The 25,083-nt window shown below is 31.7% G+C and overlaps 5 non-coding genes across 5 annotated transcripts; 3 read left to right on the top strand and 2 right to left on the bottom strand.

Moving 5' to 3' along the window:
- Positions 1-635: 635 nt before the first annotated feature.
- On the top strand, positions 636-707 carry Trnaq-cug. Its single transcript has one exon. It is a non-coding gene; the product is annotated as a tRNA-Gln (tRNA).
- Positions 708-2,246: 1,539 nt separating this feature from the next.
- Positions 2,247-2,318, bottom strand: Trnaq-uug. The gene has a single exon. It is a non-coding gene; the product is annotated as a tRNA-Gln (tRNA).
- A 912-nt stretch (positions 2,319-3,230) lies between these two features.
- Trnaq-cug lies at positions 3,231-3,302 on the top strand. The gene has a single exon. It is a non-coding gene; the product is annotated as a tRNA-Gln (tRNA).
- A 13,331-nt stretch (positions 3,303-16,633) lies between these two features.
- On the bottom strand, positions 16,634-16,705 carry Trnaq-cug. Its single transcript has one exon. It is a non-coding gene; the product is annotated as a tRNA-Gln (tRNA).
- Positions 16,706-19,875: 3,170 nt separating this feature from the next.
- Trnaq-cug lies at positions 19,876-19,947 on the top strand. Its single transcript has one exon. It is a non-coding gene; the product is annotated as a tRNA-Gln (tRNA).
- The last annotated feature ends 5,136 nt before the right edge of the window (positions 19,948-25,083 follow it).

Consider the following 25,083-nt stretch of genomic DNA (forward strand, 5'->3'; position numbering starts at 1 on the left):
GATAATTAACAATCTGAACTAATAATTAATAAGAAAACAATTGTGTAAATATACAGCAGATTATGGAAAGTAAATACTTGGATTTTAAATATAAAATGTTTAAAGGTGAAGGCTTCACAATTAACCACCTTGAGGCTATTAAGGTAGCTGTATTACTGACAGCTGAATGTAATGAACGATGGATTGACATCAATTTAAAATGCAATTACATATTTACAGAAATAAAAGTTAATATGAGGTTTAAGGTGAAACTGGCGGATCATGGAAGCATGCGTAAGCAACCACGAATTTACAATAATTTATCCCAGTGGGTAGTGGTATCTTAACCGATGATTTCAGGTTCAAACCTAGGCAAGCACTGAATATTCATGTGCTATAATTGTGTTTATAAATCGTCTCAGGTACGTCGGTGAAAAAATCGTGAGGAAACCTGCATGCCTTCCAGAAAATGGAGAGAAGGCATAAGTATAGCAGTTACGTTAAAAAGCATTTGATTATACTTTTCATGTGTTATTATTATTCAAAATGTTAGAAAAATATTCATAATATAATTTTGTTAAAAGATTGGATAAAATTTTTATTTATCCTAATATTTTATACCAAAGCAATAGTATAATTACGTTAAACAAACAACCGGTTCCATGGTGTAACGGTTAGCACTCTGGACTCTGAATCCAGCGATCCGAGTTCAAATCTCGGTGGAACCTGTTTTTTTATAACAATTAGAATTATTTGATCTGATTGCCCATCGCTATCTTACCGTTTAGTTTCTCAAGAGTAGTTTTAACAATTCTATACACCAGCAAGAACAAGATAAAATCATCTCCCACAAAGTCCAGGTAAAATGTAAAGCTAGGACTGTATCTGAGTGATTAAATTACTATTTTTAAATGTAATATGTGGCATGTTTTGTTGGATCGTATAAATGTTGCTTTCAGATTAAACTAAATACAATAATATTCAGTATTTACTTATTATTTCATTACTATTCTTTACTTATTTATTGTTGAAGGAAACTGCCGTGACAACGATACGAATATGAATACATTTCTACTTAAAAAGTACCAGCTAACCCAATGGTGGACGATAAAATAGGCCACTTGGGCAAATGATCATAATCACCCATAAACATTGGCCTATAAGGAATTTTAACCATTCCTTACATCACCAATGTTCTACTAATCTTGGGAACTAAGATTCAATGTCACTTGTGCCTTTAGTTACACTGGCTTACTGACTTTTCGAACCGCACCAATCTGATGAGTGGCTTGAACCTACATAGACAGGCTAGCACAAAGCCCTATCACCAAGTAAATTAGATCCATTAAAATTGTAGAATCAATATCTAGATAACAACAGCCTAGAGGCGATACGTGCAGTCCCAAGACTCTTTAAATAAGTGTTTTTTTTGGTTTATTTTAGAAATAGAGGCAGGTTACATTTTAGTTCATTATGTAACGACGTTATATATTGCACCATTACTCATTGTATTAATTATGTATTTGAATGCGGATTCAATAATAGTATCCATAGTAGTGTTGCATATCAATAGTCTATCGATAGTATCGATAGTTGCCCATGAATAATTCTATCGATAGTATTGCAAAAACCATTACTTTAACCTAAACTATCGATAGGCCAAAAATATCGATACTATCGATAGTATCAATAGTATCGCTCCTACCAATAGTATTGCTCACAGAGAGCTATCGATACTATCGATAGTATTGATCAAAACGATACTATCGATAGTCAAACGATCGATAATACAGTAACGCGATCAGCGTACCTATTAAGCCATTGTTGCATATACTTAGCCTAACAGTAGAGATAACTTGCAGAAATTACCGCGTAAGGAAAAACGTCACGCCCCCCTCCAGGCGACATTACCTCTCTTTCCCCTTCTATTATATACGATTTAAGAAAACATTATTTAAATTTATTTTTTGTGATTGCTTAGATCCACATAGGATTTTTAGTAACAACTTTATGTCTTTTTATGTCATGTATCATCTCAATCAAGGCAAGAAAAAATCTTGAGACGCAAATACATCGAAAAAGCTAGCTTAAATTAATATATAATTATTGAATAGTTAAATTATAAAAGTAATAATATGTCTCAGTACTATCTGAAACCACTGAACCCATTTTGATAAAATTTTGTATCCTTCATACAAGATTTCATCAAAGTCTAAGTTTAAGCTTAGAAGAGGGCGACAACTAGTGATATTTAATAAAAAAAATACAGGTTCCACCGAGATTTGAACTCGGATCGCTGGATTCAAAGTCCAGAGTGCTAACCATTACACCATGGAACCGTTATATGATTTGATAGTTTTAGCTTCCACCTTTTTTTTAATTGTATATTTAACCTCACCTGAAATTAGGCAACAATTGTGTAAATACTTAATTGAGTATGAATGTGTTCCAAATTATATTATTAATATAATGAAATATAAACATAGAAGAGTGTACTTCACAAATTTTAATTGATTAAGATTAATACTAAGAGAGTGAGAGAGGTGAGTAATATGATGAGGGAGTATTGAGTAATATGCCTTATTTTTAATGTTTTTACATGAGATTTAAATTTATGGGCTAAGTTCAAAATAGCTGTGGTATCTTATTATGGAAACGAAGACCGTGTCCCAGGAAAGATGTATTAACTTTGTGAAGTCGGAAACTAAGGGTTATTAGATCTTTGGCGGTCACAGCGATTGTAATATTATAATATGATTTTTTTTACATACATTACATTACATTAGCAGCCAGTAAATTTCACACTGCTGGGCTAAGGCCTCCTCTCCCTTTGAGGAGAAGTTTTGGAGCATATGCTCCAATGTGGCAGAATTTCGTTGAAATTAGACACATGCAGGTTTCCTCACGATGTTTTCCTTCATCGCCGAGTACGAGGTGAATTATAAACACAAATTAAGCACATGAAAATTCAGTGGTGCCTGCCTGGGACCCGCAATCATCGGTTAAGATGTACGCGTTCTAACCACTGGGCCCCTCGGCTCATAGTATCATAATATGATTAAGTATCTAATTTTATTTTTATACAAGTGAATTATATTGTATAATATTAATTAATTAATATGGCCCACTTAAAACAAATATACACTTAATAATAACTATACAATGTTTGTACTGAAATATATTAATGTCATAAAAACGCCTATTTTTTTAAAATAGCAATGCGATTGAATAATTATGCGAAACAAATAACTGGTTCCATGGTGTAATGGTTAGCACTCTGGACTCTGAATCCAGCGATCCGAGTTCAAGTCTCGGTGGAACCTTATTTTATATCGTTTGTAATAAAATATATAAAAATAAACTGGTATTATATAATACTTATACATATTTAAATCGTGTAAATGAAATATAGGACATTTCGTAATGTTACTTACTAAGTCTTACTAACATTTTATTTGAAAATGTTCATACAATAATTGTTTCAAAGGAAATTTCTTTCAAAAGTAAATAAAAAATATATATATTAATATAATTAGGAATTTTTTATTATTAACACTTTACTTGTTACAGCAACTGACCCGCTTAGTAGATTAGATATCCATCACCCACCTTTGGCTATTGATTTTGGTGCACAAACTGAGAACTTCAAAAATCTTAAATTGAATAAGCCCAAAAAGCTCAATTTCTATAAGTGTAACTATACAGCACTCAAAGCTGAACTGGGCGTTGTGAATTGGTCTGAAATTTTGTTTTCAGAGGATGTTGATGTATGTGTATCGGAATTTTATAGTACTCTCAAAAAACTCATTACACGATATACTCCTTACTCTAAAAGTTTTGATCCTTGCTACCCACATTGGTTCTCTATTTCCTTAAAGCGAAACATTAAAAGTAAACTGAAATATCATCGTCTTTATCGTATCTACAGCAATCCAAGGGATTATGACACCTTTTCTATGCTTCGCACCAGATGTAAAACCCTCATGGATCAAGACTACAACACATTTGTTACCTCTGTTGAATCAACACTAGATAATGGCTTAAAACATTTTTGGAACTTTGTTAATAACAAAAAATCGAACAAATCAATTCCACAAACGATGACCTACGGTGATCTTATATCTCATGACCATAAAGGTATATGTGAGCTTTTTTCCTCCTATTTTGCATCTGTTTATCAATCGATAACATACAATACACATTCAAATGGTACACCTCCAAAAATATCAGCTAAATATAATAGTGCTCTCAGTACTATCCAAATAAATAAAAAAGAAATTTCTAGCAAAATCAAAAAACTCGATGTAAACAAGGGTGCGGGGCCCGATGGTTTACCACCAATTTTCATCAAAATGTGTGGAAACGAATTATGCTGGCCTTTGTCAATAATATTTGAAAAATCACTTCGTTCCGGTATTTTTCCATCCGTCTGGAAAACCGCGCACATCATTCCAATACACAAGTCTGGTGATAAATCTCGCTGTGAAAATTATAGGCCAATTAGTATATTATCTTGCTTAGCAAAAATATTTGAATCCATTGTTTATGATGCGTTATATCACCACCTTGAGCCATTTATCTCACCTAAACAACATGGTTTCATGTGCTGTGCTATTGGCAAGCGTTTACAAGTCGACTCTATCTATACTGACTTTTCTAAGGCGTTTGATAGAGTTGATCATAAAATACTGTGCACTAAACTTGAGCAATATGGTATCCACGGCGACCTACTGCGTTGGATAGTCTCGTACCTTGACAATAGAAGCCAGTTAGTTGCTATTAAAGGAGAAGTTTCTCTTCCAGTTAAGGTTACCTCCGGCGTCCCACAGGGATCTCATTTAGGTCCCCTACTCTTCATCACTTTCATTAATGATCTAATTGAAAGAATAGAATCTCCTTGCTTATTATACGCCGATGATCTTAAAATTTTCACTATTGTTAATAATTTCGAGGATGCTATGATACTCCAAACAGATTTAAATAGTGTTGATATTTGGTGCAAAGAAAACAAAATGGTGTTGAATGTTAACAAATGCAATGTTATTTCTTTTACAAATAAAAAGCATAAATCTCAGTTTAACTATAATTTGAATAACGTTTGCCTGGAAAGAAAGACCATCATTAAGGATTTAGGTGTTTTGTTTGACGAGAAGTTGAGATTTAATAGTCATTATGATTACATAATTAATAAGAGCACACGTCTTCTTGGTTTCGTTTACAGAGTCACTAAGCATTTCAAAAATCCTTACAGTTTTCTACGTCTTTATAAATCCCTAGTTTGTAGCATCTTGGAGTATAACTCAACTATTTGGTCTCCTAACTATATCACTCACACTGATAAAATCGAACGTGTACAAAAAAAGTTTATTCGTTTCTTATGTCATAAATTGGGTTTATTCGTTTCTTGTCATAAATTGGGTTTACAAAGGAAGTTAAAGCTATATGATGACAGAATGAGTTATTTCAATATGCTTACACTTAAACAAAGACGTATGTGTAACGACCTCTACACTTTACACAAAATAATTCACTCTAAAATTGATTCTTCTGCCTTGTTATCATATATTAATTTTAATACAAAATTTAGATCCCGTCGTGCACACTTGAATAGTTTCGTACTCAGTGTTCACAGTAATAATACCTCATATTATAATCCAATTGTTAGATTTTGTCGTACTTACAACGAGTTACTTTTAAATCACAGTGAAATATTAGACATATTCAATCCCAATTTCCCAAAATTTAAGAACATTGTAAGAAATATTATATCTACGATTCAATGATAGACTGTAAATACTTAATGGTTTTTTGACAGTTAATTTTGAATTTATAAATTTCAGTCCTTGCTCTTTTTCGATAATTGTATTATTTTATGATTATTTTATTTAATTTACTATCTTAATCTCGTAATTCAAATGGATGTGTTGTTATTAGTTTAATTAGTTTAATAGTAATAAATATTCAATGTTTTTTAGATAATTTAATTATTAATGTTACATAATTTCAATTTATCTTAATTATATGTTTTCTATAAATTATTAATTTTTGATTATAATATAAATTAGTACCAGACTGCATTATATATAATTGATATGAGCATGCCGTGTACACATGCTTAGGAATGTAATTTAGCTCAAAATTGTGTAATTTTGTAATTTTAATGTATGTTCTGATTGCATTCTGTTTGTGTACCTATGAATAAATAAAATAAAATAAATAAATAAAAATATTATATCATTAGTCGTGTATATTTTATTCAATTGCAGCCTTCACGCCGATTTCCATGTTTTTAACTTAAAATATGACGAATTTCCACTAAAACTTAAATCCTAAGTTTCACCCACCTAGACGACTAACTTATAAAGAAAAAAGGTACACATGTATCTCTTTAAATCATTAACATAAGCCTTAATTATATTTATATATAGGTATTGACCTATTTTCATCCTCTATTTAGCACCCTAAGAAGATGAATTTTAAAAAATCCTTTCCAAGTGCTCATTTACGTTCCATAAATAATTATTTTGCAATTAATTCCGTCAAACCCAGCACTTTAGGCTGTGCGTTGTGAGTCAGTCAGTCATTTTAAAACTTTATTAAGTAGATAGCATTAACATCTACATATATGTATATATATTCGTGATAAAGTATTACTCGAGGGAAATTTTGTATCAATATATTCGTTGCTGTCACTCCACGAGATGAAGCCTCCTCATCCAATACATTGGAAATCTTAATCCAATACGCTGCGACAGCAAATGATTTATACTGGGAAGCGATGGTGATCGGCAACGATAAAATGCTGCTGATAGTAAAAGAAAATAGAAGGTAGGTGGTTTATGTTTACTTATTTTGTAATGTAGTATAGGTATACTGTTATGTATATATGACCTTACTTGATGTTAGGGCTTAGCGAAAGCCTGTTTGGGTTAGGACCACCCACCCATCACATGCCGCCAAACAGCAATACTTTGTATTTTAGTATTCCAATTTGAAGAGTGAGTGAACCTGAGTAACTACAGGAACATATGTTGCAGAAGGAGGAGTTGTGGGAGCCTGAGGACCGAGGATTATGCCGAAGAAGACAAGAGGGAAGCCGTCAGTGCGATGCGTATCTTCTACTCCTGCTGTATACGTCATTTTGAGTGAGACGGTTTTCTGTACCCCGGAAACCAGCCATCGAAGCGTCATGGTAGCATACGCAAGCAAACCTGACATGCGCACCCAAAAGACGACGGGGTAGCGCTGTTTATTTAGTGAGTATACCGGTGTGATTGGGTGCACCACGACGTAAATGGACGTTGGCGGAATATACGCGATTCCATAGGGAAGTGGTGACCACTTACCAGCAGGTAGTTCATTCACCTGTCGGCCTACATATTCACATATAAACTAAAATTTATTTGTCATTTTATTCTGTGATTGTACACACACAAACATCCACGGATGTTTGCACCGAAAAAAAATTTAAGGATCCTTTACAACGTTAATTGGTCAGCATGTTTTATGTCAAAAATCAAAATCAAAACATACTTTATTCAAGTAGGCTTTTACAAGAACTTTTGAATCCTCGTTTTACAAAACTATATTAAGTGAAGCTACCACTGGTTCGGAATGTAGATTCTACCGAAAATAACTCTTTTTCAAGTCTCGAGTGCCTTAGTTTCACTAACTCACTATCCTTAAACCGGTACTAAAATACATAACAATTCTAAAATAAGTGTATTTGTTTGGTTGTAGAATATTTGATGCGCTGGTGGTACCTACTAAGACGGGCTTGAGCAAAACCCTACCACCAAATGTTTTACTCGTACTTATTATTGATTGTTGAATATGAATTAATTTATTTGAAGAATAATGCCATTGGATTCATAGAAACATCTTTAGTATCGAGCTATATAGGTATACAATAATACTAAAATTTAAAACTAGCTTAATCTAGTTTCTAGTGCATCAACGGAAGACAATATTCGATTTTGTTGCTGTTAAAATTAAAGATAACTTTAAAAAAAAACTAACAAATTATGTTATATAGCTTGCTACATTTTAGCGCTCGAACTACGTTCGTAATCCACTCCGCAGCGTACACACCTGCGCGCAATCACATAATGATAGCTGAAAGGGATTTTTTGTCTCATCCTCGTGTCCGGATGATACAACGTACGGTTATTGAAATCGATGTTACACGTTGATTAAAAATCGACGAAAAACTGTAACGGGAAATTTTCGCCGCCTCTATTTTTTGTGTCTGTGGCGTACGATTTATACAAACATGGAATAAAAGTGTCCCGAATGTATATGCATGTGTTTTTTTAAGAGACTGTCGATATTAAAATCTCTATAAATACTATTATTATTATTTATTTGTAAATTAATTTTAATTTGGTATGAACTTCAAGGAAGGTTTTTTGACCTAACACCTACGACGGAAGTCGCAAGCGAAAATTAGTCATGTATAATTTTGTGATAAACTCAATTGATTTTGATGAAATAAGGACTGGACGGTATCTTGGAATAATTCCTTAATTAAAGCATTGTAATTGTAATTTTAATTTCGAAGATTAATATAACAAACAGACGGACAAAAGGAAGTTAAAATTATATATATAAATATCTTGTAATTATATTTTTATTGTCTTTATATAAACTATAAAACACTGATAGTTATATTCTAAAATATTGTCCGTTAATCTTATAATGTTTAAGATGGGAGTCATTACATTGGTTTTAACAAAATAACTAAACATTATAATAAGTTGGGGACTATACTTTTTTATTAATTATTAATATTATATATATCCCGCTGAGTTTCTTTCGCCGGTTCTTCTCAGGTCCGAGGAGCTAAATTCCGAACCGGTGGTAGATTTTTGACTATCAATAAGCAAGTGTAAACACTTCTATATTGAATAAAGATTTTTGACTTTGACTTTGTTTCCGTTTGATCAATTGGTCGAAGCCGCAGTATGAGGTAATGCAACGGCCCATAACATATTAAGTGGCACCGGTAACTGAGAAGCTATCTGGAAACCGGCTGTCTTGGTATGGGCATGTTATGCGGAGGAATGAGGACCATGTTGTGAGAAAGGTTTTGAGCATGGATGTGGATGGATATAGAGGTAGGGGACGACCCAAGAAACGATGGATGGATTGTGTGAAAGACGATATGGTTAGAAAGAATGTTACTTGTGAGATGACGTCTGACAGAGAAGTATGGAAGAAGAAGACATGCTGCGCCGACCCCAAGTAAAATTGGGATAAGGGCAGGAGGATGATGTTATTTTTTCTAATAAAAATTTCTAAATAATTTAAGGAACTGCTTCATTAAATAAGATATTCTCACGTATTTCTCTTTTCAATAATTCAGCAAATAAAATTACAAATCCTCTTACATTTCTACAAATTTGCAACAAAAATATTAATCAATATTTTTTATCTGTGGGAGATAAATTTGTTTATCCATGTTCTAAATTTGAAATATAACCGGCAACTAGGAGTTCAATTAACAGACCCGTTATTAATGGCCGTTCCGGTCGTCCGATTAAACTCAATCCGGGATCCGCAAGGGCCGGTGACAACAACTCTTAACTGTTGGTATTAAATTTGAACGAAACAAAACTTTATAAATTTTGTATTTATTAATTAATTTTGAACAAAAATATTGTTAAAGAGTTCGATACCTTTTGCTAATTAAAGTATAGCTTTTTGTATGATCGTTTAAATAGGCAAAAATGTACATACAATTTTCACATATTCAGAATCAATTAATTTTAACCTATGAGCATCTAATTTTATGTCATCATAATAATAGTTAAACCAATCAAAGTCCAGAAAGGAAAAAATCACCCCGTTTATCCACCATCCGTATCTAGCTACACCTATAATGTTTGTAAATAAATATATCGTTTTCAATAAACATTAAATAAACAATTTATTAGATCCAGCTCGACATCACCGGGCTCCAGGGAAAGGCACGCACTAATTACCGAAGAGAATCCAATGCAATAAATCACGGGCATAATATAACGCAGTCGCGTCGCACAGGAATGCACGCCCCAAATCCACGGTACAATTTGAATTTCGAAATTCGTACCGCTTCGTAATTTGAATTCGGTGTCACTGGACAGTTGCGCTTTTTTTTTTGAGTGACGAAAGAGTTTATATGGATTGCTATTTGCTTTCGTAGCGGTAGTATTTTATTTTTCTATATGGAATAAAATTTTAAATAATATATTATAAACGTAGAGGCAAATATTAAATACATATAAAATAATTTAATTTAACTGTTAGGCGAATTGCCATCAGTGTACAGATTTTTAAAAGTCCATAGGCGGTAGTCATTTACCAACTATTTCATAAAAAATTCACGATAAATGATTATTTTATTATTTGTCTTAAATCAATATTGCATTACTGCTAGTATATTAATTATTATTTAAAATAAGTCGTGTATTATATTCTGTTTTTTATTTTTCATGTTGATTAAAAACTCTAGACATAAAATCAATTCCAATTTTAAAAATGGAACGTCATTAAAAAAGTATGTAATAAAAATCTAGTCTAAATTGAAATTACGAAGTCTGGAGCGGACGCGTTCAGTACATTTTCGCGTTCCTCCCTGCCGGTTATTTATGAACAGTCACTGAGCTATGTAATAATCTGAGGCGGGATTTAATTTGTAGGACTGATTTCACACTAGGGTGCGAGTGAGATGGTCTTATATACATTTTGAAAAGATGAAAAAAGACAGAGAACCCTACCCTGAGATCGTTAGCGGTTTCAGCAGACAGGCTGTAATGGAAATCGGTGATACTTTATTTTGAGTTCTTTCTGGTGTAGTAAATAGAATAGATTTGTTTGCTCGAATTGGTTTTCCTCTGTCGGGTTTGTTAAAGAACCTTTCAGTGGTTTGTTGCTAATGACGGTCGGAGATTTTGATTTGAATTCTAAAGAATTAGTGTCAAAACTTTGTAAATGATTATAATAATCTAGTCGTACGTGCTTCTAACTATTGTTAATACTTTTAATGGGTACTTAGCCTTATATTAGGTAATTGTGACACAATTTTTATTATGTCTAACGTATAAACTAATTTTGACGAATGAGCTGTTGTCATATAGCGGTTGATCTTTTTATAGTTATGGAAAACTATTTTTTTTTAAATAGAAGCAGAGCGTAAATGGGAAACCTTATGGTAAGTGGTCGCTACCACTTATAAACATTGGCGCGTAGTTGCATTGGATCATTCATTCTGTGAACTGGAAAACAACAAGTATTGCTGTTTGGCGGTAGAATGTCGGATGAGTAGGTGGTACATACCCAGACGGACTTGCACAAAGAATTGGATAATATAACGTCCATCAAATTAAATGCGTATGCAGATTCTGTTATGTACTTTGTATGTATGTATAATTAATTTATTGTTGAAAGGAAGTTCTTTTATGAGTGAACTTACAGAAATCGCCACGACACATTAACCGTTATGGCAACACCATAAGACCTTCCTGCCTTTCCTATATGTCTGTTTCTTTGTATTATAAACGTTTTTATATATTAAAGTTATTTTTAGTAACAATTTTATTTCTAGTCTATTTGATTAGTTTGAAACGTCGTTGACTCATTTCACAGTAATAAATAATATATCGCGCAAGTAATTTCAATCCAACTCCGTTTCAAAAATTTCCCACTGCTGGGCTAAGGCCTCCTCTCTCTTTGAGGAGAAGGTTTGGAGCATATTCCACCACACTGCTCCAATGCGGGTTTGTGAAATACACATGGGGTAGAATTTCATTGAAATTAGACACATGCAGGTTTCCTCGAGGTGTTTTCCTTCGCCGCCGGGCACGAGATGAATTATAAACACAAATTAAGCACATGAAAATTTAGTGGTGGCTGCCTGGGCTTGAACCCGAAATCATCGGTTAAGATGCACGCGTTCTAACCACAAAACGAGCTTATAAGCCAAATGTCGACTAAAATATTTTTTCTATAGTTTATATATTTTTCAGCCGAGAAAACATAAAGAAACGGCCTTTCAATCATATTGATACTTTAAAAATATTCCCTAATAAATATTTGCCATATTTACCAACTTCACTTTAGCCGGCTAACAAGGTTTATCCAATAATGTTATATCTTAATTAATTTTGCACAATTCACGATACCCCAAGTGTGAAGCTGCATTTAGTAATACAAGTGCTGTAATCCCATTGTCGTGGGGCGGTGATTAATTAATCTAAAACAATACTAAACTAATTACCTGGATCTGCCTGTTATCTCAATTGTCTTAGAGTTTAATGTTTAAGGTGATATGTTCTTTGTCTACGTCTTACCATCAGGACCGGATTATCCGGTCCGGAGATATTATTATTAAGCTGTGTTCCGACTTGGGGCCCATCGGCAGGCGGCATAGAGTTTAGTATGGGTAATGAAATTGTTGTAATATAGTAAAAAAACATCGTAATTATAAGTAAAATTACATTGGGATAGAAAAAAATATGTTTCAGGATGTTAGAAAGGAGTCCAGAGACGTGCATAGCTTAGGAGCCCAGACATGGACCATAAGCGTATGTAATGTTACATATTTTTTTTTTATTGAAAGGATACATACATAAATAGATAAATGCGTGTGTTTTTTTATCACATATATCTTTTTTTATGTTATTGGTAGGCGAACAAGCAAATGGGTCATCTGATGGTAAGAAGCCACCACAGTATAGAGATTGGTTTATATCGACAATGCACCGACCTTGAGAGCTAATGTTATGTCCAGCAGTTACACTGGCTCACTTACCCTTCAAACCGGAACACAACAATACTTTATTGCACTATTGGAGGCAAATACTCAAACAGACTACTTGCACAAAGCCCTACTACCAAAAGATAACAATTTATTAACAATGTGTGAGATTTATTTTTTTAATTATTACTGTTGCTGATTTTATAAAACCTCTTTTGAACTATTAATATTATAGATCAAGTATTCCATTAGAGTTCATACCCAACCGATGTTTTAAATTAAAAAATAAATAAATTGTATTATAGTATTAGTTTTGATATTATATATTATTAATTTAAATGTTTAATAAAAAGCAATCAATTTAAGTATAAAATCGTTGTCCATTTTTTTGCACCTGCAACAATATCTTCAATGGCAATTAAAAATACAATTTGAAATTGGAACTCCATTAATGATACGACAGTTACACTTGTTCCATCGTTAGCCCATTTGTTTGCCGCAACGCGACCTAATCCCGGCCTTGTTCCGGGATAATCCGGGATCACGAATCATGACACTATTGTTGTAAGTGTGAAACCGACACAAATAGGCCTACGGCTTTACGCGACCCTAATGTTACCCCATCAATGTGTTTGATATACGAATTTGGTCTTTGCTTCAGAAACTTAAAGATTTATTTTAGTTTAGCAACTATTCATTCGCGATATTGTCGATATAAAAGTATTTATTTAAAAAATATCCTGAGCATAACACAACATTATGAGTCTTATTGCTATTTCATTTTAAGTCTTTTTTAGTTTGATGTATAATTTGTATATGCGACAATTTAGTTTTGATTCCTCTTTTGTTATGGAACAAGGGATGTGCTTTTGAGTGAATTTTATTTTAAACGCTCATTGTGGGGGGCTAATAACGAGATTATTATTTGTGTTTAGGGAGGATTGTTCAAATATTGCTATTGCTTGTTAAATGAAACGGCAAATTTGCTCGTAGTCAGCCGTATGTCTCTATTTTTATGGAAAATTAATTTACTTAGATATTTATAAATTTTCTTCAATTCATTCAACAACAACCCGCTGGCTTTCGTCCAGGGTTCTGACTCCTAATTCTCATATGGGAGAAAGAACGGGGCTGTAGGTCTGGCAGATTGGTCTAAAATCAGATGTGACGGAGAAGACGATTCACACCAACTTTAGTCGCTGGGTCAAATAAAGGCACAGCGTATTTATTTATAGGCTGACAGAGATGCGGTTGTTTTAATAAGACAGAAAGAAAGATAACATCAAACTTCTCTCACAAGTGAGACGTGTCTGTTGACTCAGCCCATCTTATCCTAATAGAACGTGTCATTTGGTTAAGGTGCCACGCAGTATTACCCTGATGGACATTATAGGTGAAGAGTTTTGTTAGACTGTCCTAGAAAACCAGAGACGCTGGTGGAGATACCTTGTCTCACTTACAGTCTTACTCTATCTAAGCTCCTTAGCAGATATTCACATTTTTATCTTTTTTACGTTAAAAATTTATATTTGCTGAATTATTTCCTTGGCATACACAAACAGTTAGTGTAACTGAAATAAAACCACGGAACTATGAAATTATAAGTAAATTGTAAAACGCGATGCAACTGCTGGGTATTATGCAAAGAACCACTAAACCTTATTGCCCATAACGTAAACGTCAACGTTTACGACATTAGACTACGCCTAACGATCTACTTTAGACGCAACGACAAAGCTATGACACGATATCATGAACAAATAAAACGATAAATATTTATTTGATGTAATAAAATTATGACGTTTGTTGAGATTTTTTACTTGAACGCAACGTATATTAAACGTATCAGAACGCAACGTTTCGACAAAAAATATTTGTCTATCGAGTATGCTGAGTTACAGAAATGGTTTTTTTTTCCTTATATTATTTTTTATTACGTACACCTCAATTTTATGACTTAACTACATTTTTATATTTTCTTTTTCTTATTATAAATTTAATTATTTAATTTGTAACAAGCCGTTACTCTACTTTCCTTTTTCACATATACTTGTTTTTAGGATTAAATAATCAATTGTTTCTGCTCACTTAACATGCTGTCTCCTTAGAAAATAATTATGGCAATTATTAAGGTTATTTCGTCTTTGGAAACCACTGATCTTACTAAATTTGTCGTGCTCCTCCTAAATCCTTAGTGTCAGTTCTCATAAAAATCTATCTGACTATCCCTTTCATTTTACTGATTTATTTAAAATTAGGTACTAATGCTTTCTTTCAAAACATACTCTACTATGTACCATCGTTATATTAGAATTTATTCAGATATTTTGATGTAACCTAGTACCAAATAACCAATCACATAAATTGATTTATAATAATTGTTATATTATTGAAAATTCAAGTCATTTTAAAAGAGTCAAATACTTTTAAAAAATATCTGTAATTTTTAAGGGGGTTAATGACATTACTGTTTCTCTCATTCAAAACAGATTTAACAAAATAAAGAAACAGTGTAAAAAAACTAAATTTGTACTTCAACTTATTGTACAGGAAAAGAAGGAAGACAAAATACCTGGCACCAATATTTAGGAAAAGCACGACATTTTTAATAAAGGCGAAATAGGTCTAATAATCGCCAACATGATTTTATTAAGGATCTGGCACGTTAATAAAACAGAAACAATTGATTATTTCAAAGATTAAAAAGTGCTAAAGTAAGTTTGTGTCAATATTTAAAGCGAATAAAACGTATCGGTTTCATCCCGTTACTTATAAAACAATTCGAACGAGTCTCTACATCCGTCCGATAATTATCGTCGATACACATTGACGACACCCGCGGGCGCCGTGAGACACAAGTAGGTACGCTTTAATACGATGTAAATATATTATTTGCGGGGACAAACCGACGAACATTACGGGAATTGCTTTCGTTTTATTTGACTTAACTTATTTATCTATCTCGTTCTAATCACGTGATAAAGGGTGAGTGATCTTATTGATTCGGTTTTTATATAAAGTAAAGTCAAATATAAGTATTTATAACGCGATAACACTTGAGTTTGATTTGAAGCTCATGTAAGCGACACTGAATGAACTCGGCAGTTATTAAATATTAATTTGGATGTTAAGGAAATTTTTGGGAGGAAACCTACATCGTATGAAAATCTGATATATTGAGGTAGTGTCGTAGAATATGCTTAAAACCTCTTTCGAATGTGAAGATTAAGTGACCTGTAATTACAAGGTACTTAATACAAAAAAGGACCTACACAATTTAGCCTGGTAATAAATGTAGAAGAGATTGAAAATGGTTTCCGTGAAAAAAATCGAATGCATGTACATTCTCTTCGTGTAGTGTTATTTTTCTATACTATATATATAAACGTACATAGGTACGCGCACAAACAAATGATGTCATTCTTCTTTTCAGAGTTACCTATATTACTCAATAAAATATTACATAGATGACAAAAACATAAAAAGTTGGTAGGTATTTGTAGATTTACATATTTATTGCATTTTATAGATGAACTAGTTTTAACCAGTTTTTCTCGGTATAATCTACTTTCTGAAACGGTGCTAGCTTTACATTTAACATAATATTATGAAATGATGATTCAAACGTTTTTGTAAGAGTCTAATCGAATAAAATATACGTATTTTGATTAGATGATTAGCAAATCTGTTCCATGAAACACTTAAGACAAAAAATATTTTTATGAATTTAATTTATATCTGTTAAAAGACAACGCTTGTTATCAAATAATTGTGATAATGCTTTGGACGCTCATGAGAATGGTTAAGAAAACACTAAGAACATTGTGTACTTATTTTATTTATTATTATTTAAATTTTAAAAGTAATTAAAATAATACGCAATACGTTTCAACGATAAAAATGTATTAATAAAAAGTTAGGTTCCACCGAGATTTGAACTCGGATCGCTGGATTCAGAGTCCAGAGTGCTAACCGTTACACCATGGAACCTCTGATTCGCTGCTTAAAATTACTGATCCGTTATTTTTATTGTGGTTTTTATTAACAACATTTTAAAGTACGACAATTATTATAAAGTAGTTTTTATTGATGACATGTGGCCCTACCATAAGCGCATATATATTACGTATTTAATTAAATTTTTTAACGTTACAGTTTTACAATTAAGGATCGTTTATAAATTACTAGTTATCACGGGCGGCTGGTTGTGCACAAAATGGTTAGGCACAAAAAACATACTTTCTTGGAGTTCAAGCTCGCTTCATAGAAAATTTCAGCAAATTCGATTTAGTGATTAGGACTCGAAGGAGCAATAGACAGACAGACAGATAGAGTTTCTTTCGCATATATAATATTGAAATAGACTTTAAAGTAAAAACCCTTGGGTCGGGTAAAATTTGGAAAAATCATAACGATTTTTCTTAAAGAATTGAAAAATAAAGCTATTAACAAAAATTTAATTAAATGATACGTAAAATATAAAAGCAATTTTAATTTCAATACACGTACGTTAAGGAACAATTGATTCTGTTTTATATCTGCGAAATAATTTAAGATATTCCTTTAATTGACAATAAAATTCTATTTAACTGGTAACAAATCAATGGAGCAAATTGTTAGGGATCCTACCCTTATTTCTTCCTTGTGTTCCGACTCTATCTAAATCTTTATTAGCCGTGAGATAGCTCTAAGCACGCGATCAGCTTGTACCCATATATCTGTATTATTAAAATTAATTCGTTTTATGTATATAACGACTCTACATAATTTAAATGAATTAAATTATTTGTATTGTGGGTATCTGTTTTGGGAAATTACTACTTTTTTTTTAATAAAACTTAATTCTGATATTAAAATGTATTGGTAGTACTTTTTATACTAAATTATTTTTAAAAAGTTATACTGTATTATTTATAACTAGCGCCTGTAAAAAAAATGATGCAAAATTTTAAAACTGTGATAGAGTTTTGCTTTAATAAAAGTTATTAAAAAATATGTTACATTTAAAATAGTTTTAATCAAGACTTGTAATAGATAACAATATTATTATTATTATTATAAATTAAGCAATTAGGAAAAATATCGAACAAAAACGGAAACCAATTTAAAAATTCAGTTCAGAAATTAAGTCACAAAACATCGTTAGCTTAGTAAAAATAAATAGAAAAATCCATGTAAATGAGACCATCCTAAAATATTTATTAAATAACTGACAATAAAAAAAAAAACAACAAAATTAACAATTAAAAACGAAACATAATAAATGGAATAAAGCATTTTCGAAATCTAAAACCGCCATGCACTAGCTACGAACGAAATCAGATGTATAAACATCGCATGTAAGACCCCAGTACCTTACGTCCTATGGGACGTCCATGCCATTAATTATTCCCGCTAACTACTTAGCTTTCGACACGAAGCTGTATTGCAGACCAATGTGTTTTAATTTTCACCCAATAAATAGAGGTATTCCCCATGAAATATACTGGAGCTGTACATAATGACTAATGTTCTCTCGTACTTTTACATAAAATATTGTAAGCTGTGAATAAAACGTGTGATAAAATTTTATTTATACTAAATTTTTTCAAACAATAATAGTTAGCAATGCGATAGAAAAGCTTATAGAATATAATGTAATATTTAATTTATTTAAATAAACGGATATTAATAAATAAAATCTGTTTACATTTCTTTTCAAAATTATTTTTTTCTTTTAATGTTATATTTAGTCGCAATGATAAATGTACCACCAGTGGCCACTATGTGGTCACCACAGTCCGTATATTGTATGTATGTGTACTGTATGAAATATTGGTCAATCCTCATATCACACATGCATCAAGCTTGGGAACTAAGATGTTGTTTCTTGTTCGAACCGGAACTCAACGATACTAATTATTGATGTTTGGCATTAAAACATCTAAAATCTACCTCGAAGGCTATACATATAAAGTCGTACCAATCTTATTGAATATATTTCATTTTGACTTTAACTTTTACATTTTAAATTTGAGAGTTATAAAATAATTAATACAATATATTTGAATAAACGCATGATTGCCTGGTTTGATACTACTTGTATTAAATTATTTATATAACTTATATAACAATATTGTATAGTAAAAATCTCCTCAGAAACGAACTGCATATTTTGGTATGAGTTTTATGTGTATTGATTTAATGCTTTTCAGTAAGGCATTTAAAAATTGAACCAATTCTCATTTATCTTTTTAACAATTCCGATATAAAATGAAAGTTCTTATTGTTATCTGATTATTATTCATTGCTATAATTGCTGCCGTTAATCTGTTTCTATTGTATTCATTTATATTTTAAGTTAATCAAATTATAAAATATTTAATTTTACGCCGCAACTGTGTAAAGGTTTTTAATTATAACAGTAACTCTGGAAATCTTAGAGATTGACTCTACAATATTATATAACTTATTTTTTGGATTATACATAGAAGATCTATATACAGGGTTAAAGGTAATTCAACGTATTCCTGTTAAGAGGTGATAGAGGTGACTATTTGCGATTTTAATTCCCATATGCATAATTGAATAATTTTTGAGTTATAACATTTTTTAGATTTTTTCAAAATAAGTCAAAAATTCAACTTCAAAAGTTTATTTTAAAAAAAATTATCAATTAAAAATCTAGTTTATTCTTCTGATTTATAAAAACGAATAAACACTGGTTATTTGTCAATACTGTAACAATAATTATCGGTCCAAATTTAAAAATGCGAGACGAAAAACAATAAGCTTAATCATTTTTATAAATCACAGTAAAAAAATAGATTTTAATTTATAGTTTTTTTTTAAATACATTTTTGACTAAAAAAAGCTAAAAAACCATGACTATCCATAATATCATGAAATATATGAATATCATGAAATTTTACTCTACGGTACCTGTGTGTGTGTGCATGTCTTGTCGTGAAGAACGTTTTTTATACTACACACACTAACAATTCGCTGCTAGGCAGCGCTGCAGCACTTAAACTTTATCGTTGAATGGTACATGACAATTGGAATATATACAGAAAGGAAAATTTTGACCGTTTTGTAAACCATGAGTGTAGAAAATTAATACACTGAGTTTTAAAAATTCAGTTGCAAGATTTCAGAATATTTTAAGCAATTATTGTAGAGGTTCCATGGTGTAACGGTTAGCACTCTGGACTCTGAATCCAGCGATCCGAGTTCAAATCTCGGTGGAACCTTCCATTTTACATACCAACAATACAAACTCAAACCATAATTTTATATTATTTTAAATACGATAAATTATTTTTGTACGATATATCAAAAATAACAAACATTAACTGTTTTAAAATAAAAGTAAAACTATTAGTAGTAAAATTAAATTACATTAGAGTATTATATATATACATATATATGTAATAAACGTGATTTTTTTTTTATATTTGATAAAGGCCTTTGTTCAATACCTACAATACAGTTTTTGCGAAACTCAAAAATTTACAGTAAAAATTGTTTTTGGTTATATAATTTCAACAAATAATTATTAGGGCAATATTGGTGTATTGAATGAAAGCGATGTTTTGTACTAATTAATTTATAACAGCCTTAAATTATGCTCACGGACTCTATAATCAGGTAAAACGTCTATAATATTTCAGCAGAAACTGAAGTTAATTTATGTCAACTATTAAAATTCAGTTCTATAAGGGTAATATTATAAAATATTTACTTAACGAGTTAATTAATGGATTATTTTACTGTTACGCTCTGTTACATAGTATTTAAGGAAAAATGTTAATGTTTTTATGAGAAAATGTGATTCTCATAACATTGGTACAAAGAACAAACACACTCCTGTTCTCGACTGCATAGAATCAGTAACTCTTTTGTGGGGCAATGTATACGCTTCTACAACAGGATCCCAGAAAGAGTTCAAAATGCTTCTGTTGCCAAATTTAAAAAAATTGTTAAGGAGCGCATGTGTGCGAAAGGTTACTATACAATTAGTGAGTTTATGTTTGATAGCACACCTTAGGAATGAAACGATCGCCTCCTGGCTGTTTCTATTCATATACAATTATGTATCGCTGAGTTTCTTTCGCCGGTTCTTCTCAGGTCGGGTGTTCCTTTTTCCGAACCGGTGGTAGTGTTTAATTTGACCATCAATTAGTAAGTGTAATGCTTCTATGTTGAATAAAGGAATTTTGAGCTGGAGTTTGAGATTAATACCCAAAAACAAAACCTATATATTTCTCCTCGATTTTTTTTTCTATCATTTAGTATATTATTTAATGGCTATATATATATGTAATCGCTATAACCAAATACAACAATATTATATATACCTTATAACACTAATATTACTAAACCGAATCTGCAATACGATTCTAAAAATATTCACTTCGTATCTCACTCGAAAAAATGTTGACAGCCGGCTTACAGTGATTCGCCATTATGATCCGAGGTAGAGTATATTTTTTAATAATTATAGTCATTGTCGCATGTCATATTTGGACATTTAACGCTCGTGTTCTGCGGTGAATTTCGAGATTACAGAATACCTCTCCAGATATAAATTTGCATTTGCATTATTTTTGCAGTAAAAATGTTCAGTGCAATAAGAATGGTGGAATAAGCCCAAAACATTCTCCTCAAAAGGGAGACGAGGCCTTATTCCAAAAATATCCCGCACATTTATAGGCCGTTGGTCTAAAAAACAAGAAGAAATGTCAGTAATACGCCAATTTTCTAACCATGAATAGATATTCGTATTAATGTTAAAGAAAATCCGCTGCGCTTCTATTAAAACATTATTATTATAAAAGCAAAGTTAACATTGCCCAAGCGATGCTGGACAATGTCAACCTTGCCAAAGCGATGCTTTTATATTAAGATTCCGCAAATACCTCGTTTCGCCAAATAATATCAATATTAAAAGTGTATTTCTAGAATAAATTATAGATGATGAAATTTTTTCTTCCAGGGTAAATAATAATTTAATTGTATATGTATAGCTTAGTAAGTGACGATCGATTCGGAATCGATAGTTACTCAAATGTAATACAGTAAACGACAGAGATTGACGATTCAAAATTGCCTGTAAGATCATTCTAGAAAATTAATTTTTAATTCATCACTTTCTAAATACTATATAAATATAAGTTTTAAAATAAATCACCAACAGATAGAAATTAATCAAAAACATTTATTAGTTGTATTTAAAAGATATATCATGTAATATGATCTACCACTTCAAAGGTAGCTTTACAAAGGAGTTCTAAGCATTGTTTCTTGTTTTTAATATTATGTTTAAAGATTACCCAAATGTTGTGTATTATGTGTAAAATTTAAATGTAACTCACATACACACAGATAATCTTATATTGATTGTGTTATCTCATGTAAGTGAATTACTATTCATTCTAATTTTCTAACCAGAAATATAGTTTTTCATGCATTACCGCAACCTACTTTCGCCCTATATACCAGATTAGAAAATGCTCTTGGTTATATACAACAGATCCAATGAACTCAATTCGATTTGAAGGCTTATAATCCGCAGTCGGGTCCAATTTCATCACCATATCACTTTCCGATATCACCCTTCCACAATAGACGCAGACGCCATCAAATTTATTCAAATTGTACCGTGTCGTAGCCGCAATTTTGTCACACCTGCCTTAATATTTCATCAAAGGAAACTGAACTATATATCACAGAGCACAGAGTACATTTTACAATAGTTATATTAATTTCTCAATTCCGAACAGCACTATATGATTATGGATAGAAATTCTTATTCCACTCAAAGTAACATCCGTTTTCTCTTAGCAGAGGTTCACTCGTCTTCAGAGAATTTGTTAAGCGAATATGAACCTTATTTAGTTACTAGTAGTGCTCTTAAGGTGTAAGTGTGGCTATGGAAATAGGAATGCATGAATTACGCCTGCAGAGTCTTTTGTATCAACGCATATAGAAGCTAAAAGCTATGGGACGTGATGTCTTAAAAACGTATTATGGCGTCAAAACTCGTATAAGTACCTACTTAAAAATTACTAATCGTTCATCCTCATTACGTTCGACCCAATAACACATTATTTGTGGAAGATTTTTGAGCAAGCCGTCTGGTTGGTTACCACCATCACCATATTTTATCGCCAAGCAGTTCTGTTGAGTATTGTTGTGTTCCGGCTTGTAGGATAAATGGGCTAGTGCCATATTCAACACGGTCATAAAATCTTAAGTCCCAATGTCGATGGCGTAGTCAGCAGTGGTGATAACTTCGAGTTCGAGTTCGCCAGTTTATCAGTCTGCCTACCTATCTAAAGAAAACTGATGAGATTTTATAAATTAATTAAATATAAAATAATGATATATACACTATTCTAATATGTATATAACAGGAGAAAGGCCAAATAAATAACATTTGACTGCAAATTGACGCGATATCATGGTCGAGAGCTTGATTAATCTATGATATTCTCTATGGATTTGCGAAAAAAAAAACATTTTGTAAGTAAAATTAAAGTAGATATAAGTAGTACAGTGTAATAGTGTTGTATTATAAATAATGATATATTGATCATAAACTCTTAGTAGTGCACAATTTTTTTTTTTTTAGCATTAGCAACCTGTTAATTTTTCCCACTGCTGAAATAAAGGCCTCCTCTCCCTTTGAGGAGAAGGTTTGGATCATATTCCACCACGCTGCTCCAATGCAGGTTGGCGGAATACACAAGTGGCAGAATTTCGTTGAAATTAGACACATGCAGGTTTCCTCACGATGTTTTCCTTCACCACCGAGCACGAGATGAATTATAAACACAAATTAAGCACATGAAAATTCAGTGATGTCTGCCTGGGTTTGAACCCGAAATCATCGGTTAAGATGCATCTCGGCTACTAGTGCACAATATAGCTGAGTTATTAGCAAATCGCATTAAATGTTTGTTTATCTTTATTCCTACCTCGATTGGAATAGGCTATACTGTTTATTATTCTCCTAATTTGAAGTTGAAAAAGCAGGTGAAGTTAATTTCAGAATATTACATATTAATAGCGTAAGCCGATTCTTATCCCAGTGATTAAGGGACGATAGCTACATGTAAAAAATCAGTTATGGTCTCATTTTGAAGAACTCCAGCCGTTGATGTGAAGAATGGTAAAAAGGTTTCTTGACAGAAATTTACTAAATTGTTACGATTTAACAAATAATTAATTTCAGAGAGCAGAAAAAAGTTACTGCCCGGCTGTATAAGAAAAAAAAAGAAAAACATAAATAAAATGAACTTAAATTATTTTCGACAAACTTCAAATCTAACTGAACGAACTAATTATACTTATTAAAATACCTACTATTTGATATTAAAAATTTAATTTAATAGGTTTTATTATTTCGGCGTCAAATGTAGACGAATGACTTGCAGTTTACAATGAAATGAAACCAAAACGAAACCTTTAAATACCTAAAATATATTTTGAATAAACGTGAACTTTCGCGGGAGACCTACTAGTGTAAATAAATTACTAACAACAATATATGTATTGTTAACATATTGACAGATGAAAATATAAAACATTCCCGTTTTACAAATCAACCAATACATGGTATGACATTAAAAAAACCGGCACGGCTCCAATAAGATGAAATTCCTACGGCGTGTCTGCAGCCAACGTTCCTTTGCCGTCGATAAACGAGTTTAGAAACGTCGGCAAAGTGTAATTTCGACGTCGACGCTTGCAAAGTTAACTTTGCCGAATTTACATAAAGATGGCACGGACGGTGAGTTTGTGACGCATCGGAATCAAGTTAGGGGCGGAGTTACTTTAAAACTGTCGCTTAGTTGAGACGCAGAATCCGTTTATACGATCCGAGTTTTCGCGAGTTAGAGTTTAGTGAACAGCGGTTATTTTATCGACACTTATAATTTCTTAATCATTTAAAAATCGAATTTTGTCTATATTTATTGTTAATAATGTTTAATATATAACTCTTTGATTTATTATTTATTAATCACGAACACGAAAATAGAACAATGATTAATATTTATGATTAAATATTTTAGTATACTTTTTTAAATTTATTTATTGATACAGAGAATCAGTAACCAAAGACAATATGACAATGGTAGGTTCATAACGTGTGATATACCAAAAAGTATATAAAGAAGAAAATAAAAAAACAAAATTAATTATATAATAAATAATTTTGATGCCTATTAAATGCTTTCTTCTCAAATCAATCAAAATATACTTTATTCTACTAAGCATTTACAAGCACTTTTGAATCGTCATTTAACAAACTATTTAAAGTAGAGCTACCACCGGTCCGGAATGTAGATTCTACCGAGAAGAACCGGCAAGAAATTCAGTAG

Source organism: Vanessa atalanta, chromosome 3 (genome assembly GCF_905147765.1).
Source record: "Vanessa atalanta chromosome 3, ilVanAtal1.2, whole genome shotgun sequence".
NCBI classification, from domain to species: domain Eukaryota; kingdom Metazoa; phylum Arthropoda; class Insecta; order Lepidoptera; family Nymphalidae; genus Vanessa; species Vanessa atalanta.